Raw genomic sequence first — 14,505 nt, 5'->3', positions numbered from 1 at the left:
TATGTTCAGGGGCCACTGAAGTGAATTATTTGTCTTATTTTTTTCCCACAGCTGTCACATGTGATTTTTTCTGTGTTACTGAGCATATCTCCGGAAGTCTGCATTCTTTCTAAATTATGACTTCTAACCTGCTAACACAGTAGAAACCAGATAACCCAATTTCTCAGAATTGCTTGTAGTGAAAGTATAGGTCAGCTGTGAGATTTAGATAATTTTCATTTTAATAAATTATAACAACGTTTAGTTCACAAATTTGAGGTCTTTTTTTTAAAATTTTTTTTTAAGATTTATTTGACAGAGAGAGAGACATAGCAAGAGAGGGAACACAAGCAGGGGGAGCGGGAGAGGGAGAAGCAGGCTTCTCGCTGAGCTGGGAGCCCGATGCGGGCTCCATCCCAGGACCCTGGGATCATGACCTGAGCTGAAGGCAGATGCTTAATGACTGAGCCACCCAGGCGCCCCTGAGGACTTCTTTTTAAATGGTAACAGAAGTCTTTGTTAATTAGAGTCATCAGATAAGTGATATATCAAAAAAAACTTGGCTATTTATGTTAACGATGCAGAGAGAGAGAGTTTTGTTCCTCTGTGTATTTCTAAAAAGTATGCTTTTATTATCATGTTTTTAACTTTATTGAAAGGGTATCATGCTATAGATAATCTGTTGTGATTTATTTCCCTTTCTGTATCATACTGCCAAGGTTCATCCGTGCTGTTGCCTAATGCTGCAAGATCCCTCACTTTGGATAATATGCTTTCCTGTGCATATACTGTGCTTTATTAATTCAGTTAATGGGCATTTGGGTTTTTTCCAGGTCTTTTCTTATAGTGAAGAGGACTTCCAGGAACATTCTTCTATATGTCTTCTATTGATCACGTATAAGCACTTCTTTTTCTTTTTCTTTTTTTTTAGAGAGAGGAAGAGAGCACAAGTGGGAGGAAGGGCAGAAGGAGAGGGAGAGAGAGAATCTTAAGCAGGCTCCACGCTCAGCGCAGAGCCTGACCTGGGGCTTGATCTCACTACCCTGAGACCACAACCCTAGCCAAAATCAAGAGTCAGACGCTCAACCGCCTGAGTCACCCAGACGCCCCAGCACTTCTTTTACACACACACATGCATATACAGTATCTGGGGGGGGGGGTGGACAGCTAGATGGCAAGGCACCTGACTTTTCAGCTTCACAAAATGCCAAATGGTTTTCCCAGAGCGGTTGTACCAGTTCACACAGCCATCAGCTGAGTATGAGAACAAACATCCTTTCTAACACTTGGCATTAATAGACTTTTAAAGTTTTGACAGTCAAATGAATGTAAAGAGTATCTCTAACCTGCATATCCCTGATCACCAGGGCAGGTGGGTCCCTGTTCATAGGCCTTCCATGTTTCCATTTCCTAGAGATGCTAAATGGTTTGCCCTATACAGAGTACAATGTACACGGATTTTTTTTCTTTTTAAAGATTTTATGTATTTGTCAGAGAGCGAGAGAGAGAGAGAGATAGAGAGAGGGTGAGCACACATGGCAGGCAGAGGGAGCAGCAGACTCCCTGCTGAGCAAAGAGTCCAACATGGAGCTCTATCCCAGGACCAGGGGGTCATGACCTGAGCTGAAGGCAGGTGCCCCTCTCTATGGATTTTAAGAATACCCCTTGAGAGCTGAAAAAGTATGGGCTAGCATCAGGTTCCCCACTAATGGTAATTTACTTCTCTTTGCCTAATAAAGGCGTTCTGTTGAAAAGTTTGAGAGTTGGCTGGGTTAAATCAGGAGCAGGGAAGCTGACTAAGGAAGCAAGTGGGTTTTTCTGGTGTGAGCCCTTGTGGGGGGTTGAAAAGCTCACAGGAAATCTCCCTTCCGCCTCCGCCTCCCCTTCCCTCCAGGCCAAGTCCAGGAACTTCTAGATCAGACTCAGACTGCTCTTTTCTGGGGCCTGGTTGGTGTTTGAGGAGTGTATTAGTGAGAACTCCAGCTCACCACTGGTGTAGGTAGGACAGAGGATTTATGACTTCACAGAGTTTGAGGAGGTGAACGTGCCAAACCACAGAGGGCAGGGCCACAGCTGGAGCCCGGAACCCAGCCACGCCGGGATTTCTGTCTGTACTTTGGCTGGCTGTTGGTTTCCTTCTTTTAACTGTCTGTTGGTTGATTGTCTTCACCCCGGATCGCACTTGACAGTTTAAACCACACACAGAAACAAGCAGTTTTGTTTTGATAATCCCCAGGAAGGCTCATTTAGATTTTACAACAGTTTAAAAAAATAGTCCTTCAAAACTTCCGATTTAGCCTCAGTGAGCAGGCAGTAGTAGGAATTTAAAGTTTTATGGGCTGTGGCTTCTTGGCTGCTTGCTGAGAACAGGGTTAGTCTGTTTCCTTCCGTGCCTGTGCCAGACTGGGGTGGGTGGAGAGAGGGCGGTGTGTCTGTCATAAACTCATCATCTAGACTCTTTTTTTTTTTTTTTAAAGATTTTATTTATTTATTTGACAGAGATAGAGACAGCCAGCGAGAGAGGGAACACAAGCAGGGGGAGTGGGAGAGGAAGAAGCAGGCTCATAGCAGAGGAGCCTGATGTGGGGCTCGATCCCATAATGCTGGCATCACGCCCTGAGCCGAAGGCAGATGCTTAACCACTGTGCCACCCAGGCGCCCCTCATCATCTAGACTCTTGAAACAGCAGTGCATTCATTGCCCCGTGCTAATCCCATCCTTGACAATCTACCCTTCCCCCATCCCTGCATCCACCCGGAGCTCATGTTCCCGGCCTCTGCAGTATGTTCACATGGGTGCCCCTGGTTAAATTCTCACAGAGGTGTCTGGGGGTTGGGAGGGTCCTGGAGGTGAGAGGCCTGTCCTCCACATACTGACCACAGTTAATGCTGCCCCCTCCTCGCATCCATCGAGGCTGTAGGACTCACGGTCCTCTGACAGGTTCCCAAAGAGAATAGGCAGTTTGCCCACATGTTTCACGCTTTCTCATTTCAACCAATCACAAATCGAAGGACAGAGGGAGGCTATCATGTGTAGATCTTATGTCCTCTCTCATTTTCATTACAACACCCCTTATTAAAATAATTGTTGGACATCAATCAGATGGGCGGAGCTGATTAGTGCTGACTGTTCAAGATGCAGGATAATTTGTATCACGTGATCTCCTTGCATGATATCAGAATCTTCACTATCATTTGATTTATTGTTGTTATTATCAGGGAGGCAGTGTGTAGAATGGGAAAAACATAGACTCCCTGATTTTCTGACCTTAGGCCAGTTTCTCACTGCTGCAGGTGTACACATGATCCCTATCCCATGAGAGGTTCTGTGAGTTTTAAATGGAGCCACTGAGCACGGCCCCTGCCATGTGGTATTTTTCTTTTCTTTTCTTTTCTTTTCTTTTCTTTTCTTTTTTTTTCTTTTCTTTTCTTTTCTTTTGTTTTCTTTTTTTTTAAATATTGACAGAGAGAGAGACAGCCAGTGAGAGAGGAAACACAAGCAGGGGGAGTGGAAGAGGAAGAAGCAGGCTCCCAGTGAGCAGGGAGCCCGATGTGGGGCTTGATCCCAGGACTCCGGGATCATGCCCTGAGCTGAAGGCAGATGTTTAACGACTGAGCCACCCAGGCGCCCCGCATGCGGTATTTTTCTTAAGCCACCTCACTTTTGTAGGATAATGAGAAAGGTTTTCTGAGTCCCTAATAGATGCCAGTAATGTGCTCCCGTGGGGCAGTGATGATGAGCCCATCCTGCTTGGGTTGGTTTCCAGGGTCTGCCATTCGCTAGCTGTGTGATATTGGGCACATTGTGCGACATCTCTGTGCCTCAGTTTCTTTATAAATACCAGTAACAGTAGCACCTACCTCTTTGGATTGTTGGGAGGATTGAATGAATTAGGACTGTGAAATCCTGAAATTGCTGGGACAGTGCCTGGTACATAGAAAGGGTGCCCTCAGGGTGTTAGATACTGTTTTCACTGTTAATAGTAACAATGATAACAGTAATAATGGTAATTACGGTAGTAACTATAACAATGGTAGCAACAACCATAACAGTAACAGTACTAGATACTGTGTAGATATGCATATGGGGGGGGCACAAAAATATCCATGACGTAGTTTCTGCATTTATAATCTAGTAAAGCAAACGCAACAGACGTATAACATACTACAGGAAGGATCTAGAAAACGGGGAAGGTGGGGTACAACGCAAATGCCGTAGGAATGGAGAGGTCGTCATTCTGGAACTCAGCCCCTTTCTTACTTTCTTCCCACAATTATTTTCTTAGCATAGCGGAATGGAAAGAGCACAGGCTTGAGAGCCTTGTTTGGATTTTGATCCCATTATTCATTTACCTTAGGAACCTTGTGAAAAGGCTCTCGAATTTTGGCAAGATGATACCTACATTTTCGGGTTGAATGAAAATCCAGTAAGTTAATGTACATACGAGGTGAGTACAGCGGCTGTCACTAGTCTCCCTTCCTTTTATGGCATCGAGGACGAGTCCTAATATGTTTCCCCTGTATTCTTGACTATCTAAGAGTCCTGCAGGACGGAATATGTAGGAAGTGATCACTGAATTTACAGTTTCTACTTTTGATGGTTTGCATAAAACTAGTTCAGTAGTTTGTGGTTTGATGGCATGGTTGCATTTTCTCCCTGGCAAATGATGGAAGTGTTTTAATCCAGGATGACTCTTGATCAGCTTTGTCTGCAGTGATTTAAAAGACTCTTGTTTATATGATGTAACTGTCTTGTTACTAAGGAAATTCATTGAGGTGAATATAAATAGTTATAACATTATGATTCAAGTGTTATTTCAAGGTATCACACCCATTGTCGACCTAGCATGTTACTTTTCTATTACTGTTAAAAAACCACCACAAACCTTATTATCTGACAGTTCTGAAGGACAGAAATCGGACACGGGTCTCACCGGGGAGAGCTGATTTCCTCGTCTCTTCTGCGTCTGCGGCTGCCTGCCTTCTTGGGCTCCGGCCGCCCTCCTCCATCTGCAAAGCCAGCAACGCTGCATGTCTCTCTGACTCTCCTCCTGTGGTCACATCTCCTTCTGACAACAGCTGGGAGAGGTTCTCCCTTTTAAGAACGCGGGTGATTAGATGGAGCTGAATGGATAAATCCAGGGTAACCTCCCCAGAGCCTGGGATCATGATCTGAGCTGAAACCAAGAGCCAGATGCTTAACATACTGAGCCACCCAGGCTCCCCTTTGGTAGGAATTATATGGACGACTTCATTATGTAGGCACAGGTGATGAAATCATTGGTCATTAGTGAATGGCTCAGTCTCCAGCCTTCTCCCCTCCCTGGGGTGGGGCTGAAAGTTCCAACCCTCTAAGCGCAGGTTAGCTCCCTGGGTAACAGCTCCCTTCCTCCTCAGGGATTTTTCCAAAAGTCACCTCATTAACATAAACTTGGGTGTAGTTGAATGGGGCTTGTGATGAAGAACAGAAGATGGTCCTGTCTCTCTCATGACTTTTAGGAGCTCTGGAGGGAGCCAAGATTAAACTATATATTTCTTATTATATCACAGTAGGTGAGGTGATGTAGTCACAGGTTCCAGGGGCCTAGTGCGGGGGCATTTTTGTGGAGCCGTTATTCTGCCTACTGTGTTTGGTGACAGAATCTAAATATAGTTCCAATAAGAAAATAGAGCACGAAGACCACCTAGATGCTGGTGAAAAGGTAAACAACCATTCGTAAAATGTCAAGGACACATTTTCTCAGCTCATCTAACCCACAACCTTTAGTCATTGTTTGAAATGGTCAACTGAGATTTGCCAGACTCTTTTTAAGCTGCACGACATGTTTGAAAGATTAGGTGGCCGCTCATCTGGGGGGTTACGCCTGAGACTCCAGGCAGGGAGGGTGATGGACAGTATGTACTCTTCCTCTGCTGGGACACAGTTCCTGTTCCCTTTCTCTTGATCGGAACAACTTGTCTTCATTGGTCGAGTCTCAGATGAAGTATTGCTTCATGAGGAAAGTCTCCCTTGGAATCTCAGATTAGGTTAGGTCCCATCCGTCGTGCCATTTTTGACAAAATGGATGGACCTAGAGGGGATTATGCTAAATGAAATAAGTCAGACTGTTCCTCCAGCATTTTTCTTCACTGCTGTATTATGAATTCCATGAAGGTAGGGCTGGCTGTTTCTGTGTACTCCGGAGCCTGGCCATGTCGGGGAATTGAACTCGATACCATTAAGAAGATGGTAATAAAAAGGTCACTGTGGGTGTTGAAGTTGCTGCCAGGTTGGACAGTTTCCACCAAGCAGACGAGGAGAATTTGCACACATTCTGCTCTCTAGGTAGGAGTCTGGGAGGGGTATGCTATTGCAAGCGCTACACCCCCGCTTCAGAAAAGGTACAGATATAAACTTGATTTGAGCATCCGTGAGACAGATCAGCTCCCGCAGACAAGGCTGCAGTGTTCCAGGCCGTAGGTGTGGTTACCTTCACACACCTCAGGTGACTATTCTCTCTCTGCAACTTCTTTATGCGAGGGTGTGTGTGTGTGTGTGTGTGTGTGTGTGTGTGCGTGCACGCGCGCGCACTCAGTAGCCAGTCAAGTGAGTGCTGGCCCCTTCAACTAGCGTTCACTTGATTTCCTGCCAAACTCTAGTTTTCCAGATCTGATATTGCTAGCTGATATTGCTAGCTTTCTCTTATTGGCTCTGGGATGACGTTGTGATAATTAAAGTGGACACGTATTACAGAACGTTGTGTACTTCCGTAGTGTGGATGGTATTGATTAAATTGATTGGAGTGTGTTAGGATACATTTGCCCACAAAATTCCAAGTAAAATATAAAATAATTATTATTCTATAGGAACTGATTTAGTTCTGTGATAACCGAGTCTGCAGTTATCGTGGACTGTAGTATCCATTATAAAATGTATGGGAAAATACAATGTTGATGTGATATTCAATGATCAGATAAAAGGCCACGCATTTAAAAAAGAGCCTTTGAATGATCTGACCTGCATTTTTGCAGCTTCATCCATTTTTATCAAATATGGGTTAGAGAGAAAAAAAGGGATGGATCCTCCGTTCTGAAGTTATTTCATTTTATTTTTTAGATTTATTTATCTGTTTGAGAGAGAGAGAGAGAGCACAAGCGAGCCAGCAAGAGTGGCAGGGTGGGGCAGAAGGAGAGGGAGAGAGAGAGAATCCCAAGCTGACTCCCTGGTGTTCATGGTGCCCAACACAGGGCTTGATCCCAGGACCCTGAGATCATGACCTGAGCCGAAACCAGGAGTCAGACACTTAACCAACCGAGCCACCCAGGCCCCTGAAGTTATTTAGCAGAATCATGTAGGAGGGAATGTAGTAGGCAAGGAGATGCACTTTACTTAGTGCTGGGGGTTTGCCCCTGATTCTGCCACTTTCAAAAAACATCAGTTGGGTGACCCATTTCACCTCTCTGAGCTGCACTTTCTTCATCTGTCACCGTCCGGTGGATCAAAAATTAAAAACGAGAGGGTTCCGAAGAGTTTTTGTAAATGGCAAGGCACTGTAGAAAACAGGTATTCTGATGGGGTCCATTAGCATGGATGTAATAAATAAATAATACTTGATAATGATGCGTGTCCCACTGGCAAATCCAGGGAGCTTAAAGTCAGCAGTCTGGAAACCTCGAGTTGTCAACAAAGAGTCGCGGGTCATAGGAGAGAAGGTGAGCTCTGAATCCAAATTAGCACAAGGATTCAGAACGAGGAATCAAGAAGGCTTCTGATGTTATCCTTCATGATTGCTTTGGTCCCTTCATTTTCCCAGGTCTTTTAAGAAAGAACACAGATTTGAAAAAATAGATCTCTCCTTGTTAGAAAATTTGGTATGCACAAAATGGATAAAGAAGAAAACAACCAAAAAATATCCTATAATCCCACCCACCTAACTTTTCTGTTAATTCTTTTTTTTTTTTTTTTTTTTTTAAAGATTTTATTTATTTATGTGACAGAGAGACAGCCAGCGAGAGAGGGAACACAGCAGGGGGAGTGGGAGAGGAAGAAGCAGGCTCATAGCGGAAGAGCCTGATGTGGGACTCGATCCCAGATCGCTAGGATCACGCCCTGAGCCGAAGGCAGACGCTTTAACGACTGCGCTACCCAGGCGCCCCTTCTGTTAATTCTAAGGTTCAATCAGGCAGTTTGACCCATCCATCATTGTAGTCATTGACTTCTTATTCCTTCCACGACTATCCTTTGGCTGTAGGCCTGCTCTTGTTTGCACAGAGTCAGAATAGAAAGAAACAGTTCTGGGGCACCTGGGTGGCTCAGTCGGTTGAAGGTCCGATTCTTGGTTTCGGCTCAGGTCATGATCTCAGGGTCGTGGGGTGGAGCCCCATGTCGGGCTCTGTGCGCTTACTGGGGAGTCTGCTTGAGATTCTCTCTTTCCCTCTTTCTCCCGCTCACTCTCTCTCTCTCAAATAAAATCTTTGAGGGGAAAAAAAGAGAAACAGTTCCAGGAATGAGCAGAGTTGGGAAGGTCCAGAGGTTGAAGTTCAGACTGGATGAAAATACCCTGAGGTACAGCTAAAGTAAATGGGTGTAATTGGATGGATTCCTTGCTGGATTTAGACCCACCCTAAGCTTGCTCTTCTGTCTACTAAAGCTGTATTATTACAGAATACTGAAAAATTGGTTAGCCCCACTCCTCCACCTCGAGTCTAAGAAGTGTTCAAGAGGACATATGGTGAGGAGAAGTAGAGGAAAAATGTTTTGCTAATTTCAGAAGCGTCCTGTTCTCTTGTTCTGTATAATAATCATAAATATAAGAGACTTTGATAGGTGTTATTTATGGTGCAATTTTTGGAAGAGCTTGCTTCATTACTTAGTTAAGTACCGGACTGTGGTTCTGCCAAACCTTTATGAACACACTTCTAGCATCGTAGCTAAGAAAGCTGACCTCTGAAGCTCTTGATTCCTGTACGTTGGTGGAATATTCCAGTCTCCTGTGTCTGGGACATCATGGTCAGTTCATTTGAGGGGGGCACCAGGCTCTAGGTACGATTCTTGCCGTTCAGACTCGTATTTATGCCTGAAAATAAATGTGTTAATTTATAACGAGGATTGTTGCTGTTATACTTGACAGCTACTCGCAGGAAGACCATCCCAACAGAAAAATCTGCTTAGGAAATATGAGCTCTGAAGTTGCTTGGTGAACGTAGAACAGAGACAAAAGAAATTATGTGTCTGTCCAAACCACCCCCCACCTTTATGACACACCTGCTTCTACTCCTGGCACCTGCCTTCCAATTATGAGTGACTTGTTAATAGACCAGGGGACTCTTGCTCCTGTGCCGGACTGGAGAAATGGATAACTTGCCAAGTTTCCTTTTTCTGGAATTTATATTGTTTGGGAGAGCAAACTACTGTCACTCTGTCCATATCAATATGCACTGTAACTTATTTTACATTTTTGTTTCATTTTATTTTTTAAAGATTTTATTTATTTGTTAGAGACAGAGTGTGCACACTCGTGTTCATGCAGGAGGTAGGGGGTGGGGGGCGGGCAGAGGGAAAGGGAGAAGCAGACTCCCCACTGAGCATGGAGTCAGACACAGGGATTGATCTCAAGACCCTGAGATCACGACCTGAGCCAAAATCGAGAGTCAGATGCTTAACCAACTGAGCTACCCAGGCGCCCCTCATTGTAGTTTTGATTAGCATTTCCTTGATGATGAGTGATGTTGAGCTTCTTCTCATGTGTCTGTGGGGTATCTGGATATCTTCTTTGGAGAAATGTCTGTTCATGTCTTCTGCCCATTTTTAATTGGATTATTTGGTTTTTTGAGGTTGTATTGTTTAAGTTCTGTATATATTTTGGATACTAACCCTTTAGGGGCCATATCATTTGCAAATATCTTCTCTCATTCAGTAGGTTGCCTTTTAGTTTTGTTTCCTTCGCTGTGGGGAAGCTTTTTACTTTGATGTAGTCCCAATAGTTTATTTGTGCTTTTGTTTCTCTTGCAGACATATCTAAAAAAATGTTTCTACAGCTGATGTCAGAGATAACTGCCTGTACTGTTTTCTAGGATTTTTATGGCTCCAGGTCTCACATTTAGGTCTCCAATCCCTTCTGAGTTTATTTTTGCCTATCACCCATTTTCAGTACTTATCAACTCATCTTCTTTCCTCTTCACTTCCTCCTTTCTGGATTATCTGAGAGTAAATCTCAGGCATCATACAACCTCATGCATTAATATTTCAGTATTCATCTCTAAAAGATAAGGACGTAAAAAACATAGTCATGATACCTTTATTCTACCTAAAACTGAACAATAATTCCTTAATATCAGATATCTAGTCCATGTTCAAATTTCCACAACTAGCACATGATTTTTAAACTAGTTTCTTCACGTCAAGATGCATGTAAGATCCATACGTTTCAATGGGTTGTTGTATTGATGTCTCTTTCTTCTGTGGGCTTCCTCTTGCTCTTTGTTTCTTGCAGTTTATTTTTGAAGAAACTGTTCATTTGTCATGTAGAGTTTACCGCGCTCTGGGGTTTGCTGATTGTATCTTTCTAGTGAGTTTACAGTATTTCCTTCTCAGAATGTTTTTAAATGCATAAAATAACATAAGTGGGATTATAATGGCAACCAGTTTCATGTGTTTGGGTATTAAACTATTAAAAACACATGGTGATATATGTTAATATATATGTTTCTTTTTTAAAAGAGAAGTCATTAAATAAGGTGTCATGAATGGGTGTTTAACCATCATGACGTGGAGTCATGATGACTGTAAATGGTATTTTGAATTTCAGCAACAGCTGTCATCTGATAAGAAAATGTTTGTGATTCTTTGGCAGTAAGGTCTTAGGCACTGCTATTACTACTGTAGTTTGTTGCCTATGTTCATAATTGAAGGGAATGTTAAACTTCAGTTAAATGTTACTGAAAATCAGGGTGTATTTTTTTCCCCAAGTTCATAGATTCTCCAGAATATTTTCATTGACCTGGTCCATGAGCCCCATTAAAAATCCTGTGGTCTCTCTCTCTCTTTTTTTTTTTTTTGGCAAGAGTATTTCATAGATATTGTGTATTGCCATCAGGAGTTGCATAAAGTTTGCTTGTTTCTCTGCTGTGTTAGGAGCTATTGAGGTTTATGGCCTAGATTCCTTACTTTATTAGGGGTTGTAAGCCATTCGATTTCTGCCATTCTGCTTTTAATTATGATCCATGTATTTCTGCACAGAAAAGCCCTGTCATCAGATCATTGCCCTGAGGTATCATTTGTACAGGAAGGGCAGGGTAAATGTTTGTGTGTCAGTTTTCAAAATAATGGTTTGTTGGTTCCCTAGCATCCTTCAAGATGACCAGTGAGTTTTATTTTTATTTTTTTAAAGATTTATTTATTTATTTTATGGAGAGGGGGAGAGAGAGAGAGAGAGAGCGGGAGGGAGGGAGAGAGCATGCGCAGAGGGAGGGAGAGAGCATGCGCAGAGGGAGGGGCAGAGGGAGAGGAAGAGAGAATCTCAAGCAGACTCCGCACTGAGCGTGGAGCCCAAGGCAGGGCTTGGTCTCACCACCCTGAGATCAGGACCTGAGCCAAAAGCAAGAGTCGGACACTTCACCGACTGACTACCCACATGCCCCATGAGTTTTATTCTATTGCTTTAAAGCATTGCTTATTAACTCATGGATTTAAACGTATTTGAGATGCTTCAGTCCATTGCAGCTGTTCTTACTGATGTTCAGAATGTCTTCTCGTCATGACTACACTAGTCTTTTGCTCACTTTCTTGCCATCCTGTGTGACAAGGTGTTCTAGGCTTATTTCGTACATTTCTTACCCCAGGTCCGAGATCAGCCGTGCTCCAAGGAGCCCTAGTTCTTTTTAGTGGGAAATCGTATTTAGTTGCCATATCTAGGCACTTAAGAGTGTTCATGATTGTTGGTTGGTCATAGTTTCAGACTGGCTTTTTAGTGGACAGAGATAGGAATTATATATTTTTAAAATATATAAAATGGCATATGTGTTAATTCTAATTTTCAATAAAGTTCAGAACAATACGGGGTTTTAACTTACCCTGTTCCATCTCACATCTTTATCTCCTTTTTCCTATACTATAAGTCAATGCGTCAGTATAATTTCTTTTCTGCTTTATTCCAGTCTCAAAATAATGTTACTACCTCCAGGGGCGCCTGGGTGGCTCAGTTGATGAAATGTCTGACTCCTGATTTCGGCTCAGGTCGTGATCTCAGCATCATGAGATCGAGCCCTGCATTAGGCGCCACGCTCAGTGGGGAGTCTGCTTGAGATTCTCTCTCTCCCCTTCCCTTTACCCCTTCCCCCAAATCCTGCCTCCAAACAGTTTAAAATATTTTGCAGTTCTTACTGTTCTATGGTCCATCCCATTAGGAATGCACTGTCAAATTCGTGTTTTAAAGTCATTTGAAATAATTTCTGTTTGGTCTTGCTACCAACTTAAAGCGTCCTTAAGTCATGTAACATTTTGGTTTTTATTTTATTTATTTATTTAATTGTATTCTATTCTGTTTTAAAGATTTTATGTTTAAGTAGTCTCTACACCCAACATGGGGCTTGAATTCAAAACCCCAAGATCAAGAGTTGTCTGCTTGTACTGACTGAGCCAGCCAGGCAGGTGCCCCTGTTTTTTATTTTAGACGTGGCTTTTTAAAAATAAAATTCTTGCTCTATAATTCTGTAAAACAGTCACATGGCTCCTAAAAGAAAACTATAAAACAAGATATATTCAGGCATATACCTTTTACTTGGCTGTCTTTCCTGATCTTTGAAAACAGTTTTGATTTTATCTTTACACTTAAAAATAGCACATACAGGTAAATGTTAGCATTTCATACTCATTTTCCTCGACATTTGCTTCTTTTTAAAGTAGATCCTTGCAGTAACTTTATAGCAGATAGAAATGTTTGCCTGGCTTTTTATAGCCCACAGTCCTCCTTTGTGTTTATTCGGCTAGTTCGCTGTTGGTAGGCATTTAGGTTTTTTCTGTAGTCTTTTACTATTATAGATAGTGGTGGAATGAATAGCCCGTATATAGGCCTTTTGTATTTTTGCCAGGGGATCTTGGTGATAGACCCTAGAAGTAAAGTAACTAGAAATGCCCCCGCCTTAAGGACTGTGTCATTCTGCTGTCTTACCAGCAATGGTCAGAAGTACCGTTAAGCTTTTTGCAGTGTCGAAAACAGATTCTGACCAGACTGCTCTCATTAGTTCCGTGGACTCCTAGAGTTGAGCGACCTCGGCCTTGGAGGCACTGCCCTAGAGGCCTGCTCCTCGAAGTCTGGTCCAGGCACCACAAACACAGGCAGCACCGAGAGCCGGTGTGAACTGCAGAATCTCAGGCTTCTCTCCAAATGTATTGAATCAGAACACACAATTTTTTTTAAAAGATTTTATTTATTTACTCCAGAGAGAGCAGGAGCATGAGTGGGGGGAGAGGCAGAGGGAGAGGAAGGAGCAGATTCCCCGCTGAGCAGTGAGCTGGATGCAGGATCCCAGGACCCTGAGATCATGAGCTGAGCCAAAGGCAGATGCTTAGCCAACTGAGCCACTCAGGGGCCCCCAGAATGTGCAATTTAACAGGATTTTCAGGTGATTCACATCACGTTAAGATTGGAGAAGCGTCGGTCTGGAGTTGTCTTTGGTGCGACCTGTGACTACTTAAATTAAAATGAATTACATTGAAATACGGTAAAAGCTTCAGGTCCTCATTCACAGGCCTACCCCCATGCTCAGTAGCCCCCTTTCCAACTTTCCGTCACTGTAGTGACTCCGCTGCACTGTGTTGGTCTGTGGCTACACTAGCCATTTACTGCTATTTTAATTTGAATTGAAATTACATAACGTTCAAAATTCAGTTCCTCGTGTACATTGGCCCCATTGCAAGTGCTTCACTGCTGCCTGTGGCCGGAGCCTACTGTACTGAATGGTGCATCTACAGAACATTCTCGTCATCTCAGAGATTTCTGTCGGATAGTTCTGGTCAAAAGGTTTCTGAAAAGCTGGGTGAGCCAGAGGCAGGAAGGAAAGAAAATGCATTGCGTGCCCAATACGGTAGGTGCTTTTATATAGGTTACATTAATGAACCCTTAAACTCATACAGGTGGTGTTACAGCCGTTAAAAAAACAAACCAGGGGTCACCTGGACGGCACACTTGGTTGAATGTCTGACTCTTGATTTCGGCTCAGGTCCTGATCACATAGGTTGTGACATGGGGCCCCCCATTGGGCTCTGCACTCAGCGGGGAGTCAGCTTGGGATTCTTTCTCTCCCTGTCCCTTTGTGCCTGCCCCCATTTGTGGGTGTGTGCTCTCTCTCTGTCAGATGAATAAATAAATCTTAAAAAAACTTTAAAAACAGAAACAGTTTTTGAGAGACAATTCAACTTCATAACACTAATAAGGGGTGGAATTAAACTCTGATTTAAAGTCTACAGTTCTCTACGCTGTGTTCACAAAGAATTCTCCTTTCCTAAAGATCACATCTGGGGTGCAGTCTCCACCAGCCTTTTATAAAA

The 14,505-nt window shown here is 43.1% G+C and overlaps 1 protein-coding gene across 3 annotated transcripts in view; it reads left to right on the top strand.

Annotated features, from left to right (window-relative positions):
• The window catches only part of SLC35F2 (solute carrier family 35 member F2), a 46,001-nt gene that overhangs the window by 7,504 nt on the left and 23,992 nt on the right, over positions 1-14,505 (top strand). Inside the window, exon 1 of one of the 3 annotated variants that reach the window (XM_057316835.1) lies at positions 3,841-4,426. The exons of the other annotated variants lie outside the window; for them this stretch is intronic. The gene's annotated coding sequence lies outside the window, so the exon portion shown is untranslated. Of the gene's footprint in view, positions 1-3,840; positions 4,427-14,505 lie in introns of those variants that run through there. 3 annotated transcript variants of the gene reach the window in all.

The sequence above is a fragment of the Ursus arctos genome, unplaced genomic scaffold (genome assembly GCF_023065955.2).
Source record: "Ursus arctos isolate Adak ecotype North America unplaced genomic scaffold, UrsArc2.0 scaffold_22, whole genome shotgun sequence".
Classification (NCBI taxonomy): domain Eukaryota; kingdom Metazoa; phylum Chordata; class Mammalia; order Carnivora; family Ursidae; genus Ursus; species Ursus arctos.
The sequence above is the reverse complement of the archived record's forward strand: the minus strand, read 5'-3'. Positions and strand labels throughout refer to the sequence as shown.